Source organism: Artibeus jamaicensis, unplaced genomic scaffold (assembly GCF_021234435.1).
Source record: "Artibeus jamaicensis isolate MK-2021 breed Jamaican fruit bat unplaced genomic scaffold, CSHL_Jam_final scaffold_461, whole genome shotgun sequence".
In the NCBI taxonomy this organism is placed as follows: Eukaryota; Metazoa; Chordata; class Mammalia; order Chiroptera; family Phyllostomidae; genus Artibeus; species Artibeus jamaicensis.
The window spans coordinates 12,022,548-12,028,759 of record NW_026522045.1 but is presented as its reverse complement, the minus strand read 5'-3'; the positions used below and the strand labels follow the sequence as shown (position 1 = coordinate 12,028,759).

The window sequence follows — 6,212 nt, the reverse complement described above, 5'->3', positions numbered from 1 at the left end:
AGGTTCGGGGGGGGGGGTATGGGGTAGAGGGTATTAAAGGGAGGAAAATGAGAAAACTGTAATAGCATAATAAACTTTTAAGCCATGAGGTTTTGGAATGATTTGTTATGCTGTAATCAGAATATTACATACATCAAGCAAGGGGAGTGAGTGGTTGTAGCTAAATAAATGAGTTTTGGAATCTCACTAATTCTACTGATTTTAAGTCCTAGGATCCATCTTTATATCAGGCTAGTCCCTGAAACCCATTTTCCTGAATATTCTTTAAGCATGTCAGGAGTAATGACAAGGGTTGGAGGATGCACACGAAAAGGAAATTGAACAACCAGTCCTTGCCCTTAATGATCTCACAGCATAGTGAGACAAAACATAAGTGCCCTAAGTGGCATAAGAACAATTATAAGGCAACAAATCAGCAAGTTCAAACTAATATACTACAGCACATTGAATGCATATGGCAATGTATGGCTACCCAAGCAGCAAAATGAAGCTAGACATTTTCAGGCCTGAAGGCAACATTTCAGAAAGGGCCCTTCTTTCTTTGTTAATAATGAATAAACATCTCTAGCAATGCAGGGGCTAGATGGATGATATTAACTATTTTGTAGAAAGAGACAAAGAGATAACTTCCAGGGTTAATTATTCTTTTTTTAAAGGTTATTTTATTTTATTTATTTTCTTTTTTTAAAGTATTTATTTATTTATTTATTTATTTATTTATTTATTTATTTATTTATTTTAGAGAGAGAAGAAATGAGGGAGAAAGAGAGGGAGAGAAACATCAGTGTGTGGTGGCCACTATGTGCCCCTTGTTGGGGACCTGGCCTGCAACCCAGGCATGTGCCCTGATGGGGAATCAAACTGGTGGCCCTTTGGTTTGCAGGCCAGCACCCAATCCACTGAGCCACATCAGCCAGGGCAATTATTCTTGTTTTAATTTTCCTTTGTTCTGTTTTCCTGATTATGTGTATTTTTGGCAAGCCACAATTTCACTAAGCATCAAATTCCTCATTTACAGTTTGGACAAAAAAACCAGAGAGTAGTGGGTTGAAAGTTAGGAAATATGAATATCAAATCTATCATTTATTTACCTTGGATACATCACCTTCCCTGCCCTCTCATCAGTTTTTTCTGTGCCATGAGAGGGTTAAGCTGAATGGTCCAGAAGGTATCCATCAACTATAACATTTGAGGCGAAAGATAGTTCATACTTTGTGGTGAGAGTTTAAAAAGTAATGTCGAGGCTATGGTGGGGTGAAGATGAAGACAACTGTACCTAAACAACAATAAAAATGCAAAAAAAAATGTAATGTCGATCTATATGACAGTATTCTTTAAATCGTAAAGTAGTATAGCTGATGGGCACCTAGGTTGCTTCCAACTCTTAGCTATTGTAAATTGTGCTGCTATAAACATTGTGGTGCATAGGTTCTTTGAAACTGATGTTTTAGGGTTCTCAGGATATAATCCTAGCAGTGGAATTGCTGGGTCAAAAGGCAGGTTGATTTTTATTTTTCTGAGAAAATTCCATACTGTTTCCCATAATGGTTGTACCAGTCTGCAATCCCACCAACAGTGAACTAAGGTCCCCTTTTCCCCACAACCTCTCCAACATTTGTTGTTTGTTGCTTTGTTTATGATAGCCATTCTGACTGGTGTAAAGTGGTATCTCATTGTGGTTTTAATTTGCATCTCTCTGATGGCTAGCGATATTGAGCATCTCTTTATATGTCTCTGGATATTCTATATGTCCTCCTTGGAGAAGTGTCTGTTCAAGTCCTTTTTCCATTTTTTTAATTGGGTTGGGTGTCTTCTTAGAGTGGAGTCATGTAAGTTCTTTGTATATTTTGGAGATTAAACCTTTGTCTGAGGTATCACTGGCAAATATGTTTTCCCATACAGTTGGTTGTCTTTTAATTTAATACTGTTTTCCTTAGCCACGCAGAAGCTTTTTATTTTGATGAGATCCCATTTGTTTATTCTTTCCTTTATATTCCTTGCTCTAGGGGACATATCAGTAAAAATGTTGCTGCGTGAAATATCTGAGATTTTCCTGCCAATGTTCTCCTCTAGGACTTTAATGGTGTCACAGCTTATATTTAAGTCTTTTATCCACCTTGAATTTATTTTGGTGTATGGTGTAAGTCAGTGCTCAAGTTTCATATTTTTGCACGTAGCTATCCAGTTCTCCCAACACCATTTGTTGAAGAGGCTATCTTTACTCCATTTTATGTTACTGCCCCCTTTGTCGAATATTAATTGACTGTAGAGAGTTGGGTTGATTGCTGGGCTCTCTGTTCTGTTCCATTGGTCTATGTGCCTGTTTTTATGCCAGTGCCAGGCTGTTTTGATTACAGTGGCCTTGTAATGCAGTTTGATATCAGGTATCGTGATCCCTCCTACTTTGTTCTTCTTTCTTAACATTACAGCTGCTATTTGAGGTCATTTATGGTTCCATATAAAATTTTTAAGTGTATGTTATATGTCTGTGAAATATGCCACTGGTACTTTAATAGGTATTGCATTGAATGTGTATATTTCTTTGGGTAGTATGGACATTTTGATGATGTTAATTCTTCCAATCCATGAACAAGGTATATGTTTCCATTTGTTTGTGTCTTCCTTGATTTCTTTCTTCAGTGCTGTGTAGTTTTCTGCATACAGGTCTTTTACCTCCTTAGTTAGGTTTATTCCCAGATATTTTATTTTTCTTTTTGCTATATCAAATGGGATTTTTTTTTGATTTCTGTTTCTGCTGATTCATTGTTGGTATACAAAAATGTCTTTGATTTCTAGATATTGACTTTGTAACCCACTGTTTTGCCAAATTAATTAATTAGTTTGAGCAGTTTTTGGGTAGAGTCTATAGGATTTTCCATGTACACTATCATGTCATCTGCAAACAGTGACAGTTTTATTTCCTCCTTTCCTATTTGGATGCCTTTTATTTCCTTTTCTTGCCTGATCACTGTGGCTAAAACTTCCAAAACTATATTGAATAGAAGTGGTGAAAGTGGACAACCTTGTCTTGTTCCTTATCTTAGTGAAAAAGCTTTTAGTTTTTGCCCATTGAGTATGATGTTGGCTGTAGGTCTGTCATATATGGCCTTTATTATATTGAGGAATGCTCTCTCTATTCCCACTTTGCTGAGTGTTTTTTATCATAAATGGGTATTGTACCTTATCAAAAGCTTTTTCCGTGTCTATTGATATGATCATGTGGTTTTTGTCTTTGCTTTTGTTTATATGATGTATTACATTTACTGATTTGTGAATATTGAACCATCCTTGCATCCCTGGGATGAATTGAACTTGGTCATGTTGTATGATCTTTTTGATACATTTTTGGATGCTATTTGCTAGTATTTTGTTGAGGATTTTAGCATCTATGTTCATCAGCGATATTTGCCTGATGTTCTCTTTCTTTGTTGTGTCTCCATCTGGTTTTGGAATTAGGATGATACTGGCTTCATAAAAAGAATTTGGGAGTTTTCCATCCTTTTGAATTTTTTGGATAAAAAAATTATGGTACATATACACAATGGAATTCTATGCAGCAGAGATAAAGAAGGAGCTACTACCCTTTGCAACAACGTGGATGGAACTGGAAACCATTATGCTGAGTGGAATAAGCCAGGTGTTGAAAGACAAATACCATATGATCTCATCTTTAACAGGAAGCTATACAACAAAACAAACAAGCAAGCAAAATAAAAACAAAGACACTGAAATAGAGAACAAGGGGACAGGGACCAAAGGGGAGAGTGGAGGGACTTTAAGGGGAAAAAAAGGGGGAGGGATTTGGAGGAACAAGTATAAAGGACACAGGGACAATAACTAAGGGGGGTGGAAATGGGAGGGAGGTGGGGAAGTACAGGGCGGGGGGGCTTGGATGGGAAAAATAGACAGAAAACTGTACTTGAAAAATAACTAAATAAAAGTATTTAAAAAAATTTAAAAAGTAGTATAGCAATGTTAGGGATATCAATTTTATCCAGTTCCATCTTGTGAAGGAAAAAAAGCCCAGCAGTTCTCCTCCAAGTTTAGGGGCTTAATGTATAAATGGGTATTGTCTGTTAAGGCAGCACTTTTGGGCCTTAGAAGTTTGTGATAATTCTTTGTAAATATTGCTGACTGAATAAACGCATATTTGGAATAGTCTGTCTCAAACTCACCAAGTCATCAGCAGTGCTTTTGTAATCTCAGGGTTGTGTTCTTGACCCAACTCTGAATTGTGGGGACTACTAAAACAGTAGATGGAGGCTATGGTGGGCCTCCTCAAGATTGCGTCAAGACCCTTAATGATCACAGAGGTCCTTTCCATGGGGCTTAGGAGCCCTCTTTGTAGGAGAAAATAGATTTCTAAGTCCTCCCCTTTCTCTCCACACACACCTTCATATCCACCCTGCCTTTAATTACACCAATGCTTATTACTTCATTAACTGCAGTGGGGATTTGGGAAACACCCTGAAATGATAAGCAGCTCGGTAGGGCATAATTTGCAAGGCCAGCTCATCCTGTGTCCTGTGCACCAGCTAAGGACCAGACCAGGTGCATGCACCAGAGAGGCCTTTGTGCCAGAGAAGAGGGGTGCAGGCTTCCAGTCAGAGAGTAGCTGGAGTCTCATGGCGGGCGCCAGACAGAGGTGGTGAGCTCCTAAGTGCAGCTCTCAGAGGAGGAGGGTCCGGAGTAGATGTGCGGTCCCTTTAAGACCCCAAAGCTTGCTTAGCCAGAGGAGAGGGGAGCTGCAGTGGGGGCGCTGCGTGATGGCAAAATCGCCAGCTGAGCCTCTCACTTTCTCTGGATTTCTTAACTTTTGGGTGTGGGGAGCAGGAATAAAGCCGTAGTGCCTAGCACTGAAGGGGTGCAGACTGGAGAAGGGGTGCCGGCTGGCAGCGGTTGCTTTTGCAGACTTCCCGCTTGCGTCTAGCTGCCGGCCTCCCGGGCCAAGTGGGGAGTGGGGAGCTGGCGGCGGGCTGGCAAGCAGGTGGCCCCGGGCCTCCTGTACCCGAGCCTTGGCTCTGCTCTCTGGAGTCCAGCGAACAGCTGCTCCCTCGTGGTGTGAGGGCGGTGATGTTTTTCCTCCCACCCACTTTTGGATTCCCCCGCCCAGCTCGCGAGCACTCTGGCTCTCTCCACAACCTGCCAGCCACAGACCTAGGAGCAGCGCTCTGGAGAGCTCTGTGCGTGTGCACCCGTGGAAGACCAATAAGGCCAGTGAACAAGGTCAGTGAACGGTGCCGGAGCCTGCTTCCCGGACAGTCCTTTCCAGCCTTTGCACAGGTGGGGTATCTTATGCTGGCACTAGCCGCTCCTGAAAGTTCCCTGATGGTGCCTCAATCTCTCTTGACCTGCCACCCCAACTCGCTTTAGGGTTCAGCTGCCAATGCTTGGGGTAGAGGTGGGCCCTCAGCGCTGGACCGAGGCAGGTCAGGGACTGTAAATTAGAACCGAGCAGTCTCCACTCCCTACCCAGTTTGCGTATTTCCTTGCTCTGGTGCTTTGGAATGCCAATTGGTAAGTTACCTAATGGGTTCTGCAATCCCCTTAGTTATCCTGTGTGCCCTGAGCCTTTTTTCTCACTTGCTGAAATGCCCTGGACCAGTGGGTTATTAATACGTGCTAAAGTTAATGAAACAGGGAAGAACGGGGGGCGGGGGGGAGAGGCTCCTCTAGACTCTGGAGACTTGACTCATTTTTCAACCGAAACCGCTGGGGTCAGAATTTTGAGAGGCTAGACTCAGGAAGCAACACAGTATTGCCAGAGTTCAGGGCCTGGAAAGCCCACTAACTCTATGAGAATAGGCAATTGAGAGTTCTTTGGGCTCCAGGGTGTCAGGTTGTTGTGGGGCATAAAATGAAATTATAACAAGGTGTGTTACAAGCCATAGTTTATCAGTAGTAAGTAGCAATGAAGGAGCTGACTCTAAGAGACCCCCAGGGCTGGAACTGCCATTTTTCAGTGGCAATCCACCACCAAGTGAACTGAGCTTTTCTTGTTGGAAGGTAGAGAGGGGAGAGGATATAAGACAACACTGCCTGAGACTGCAGCGTTTTATTGTCAGAAAAAGAATTGCTCCCCTGGAGGCTGTCCCACAAATGATAGTGACTATGAGATTACAAGGTCCATTAAACCTCTCAGGGAGGATTAAAGAGACACTGTGGGGCATGAAGAACTGGCTGACATATGCTCAGCCATTAGCCTTTCTTTG

General features: G+C 42.0%; 1 protein-coding gene across 3 annotated transcripts in view; it reads left to right on the top strand.

Moving 5' to 3' along the window:
• The first annotated feature begins 5,138 nt into the window (after nt 1–5,138).
• Nucleotides 5,139–6,212, top strand: part of CHRDL1 (chordin like 1) — a 171,348-nt gene continuing 170,274 nt past the window's right edge. For all 3 annotated transcript variants that reach the window (XM_053657497.1, XM_053657496.1, XM_053657498.1), the window contains exon 1: nt 5,139–5,226. The gene's annotated coding sequence lies outside the window, so the exon portion shown is untranslated. The remainder of the gene's footprint in view (nt 5,227–6,212) is intronic.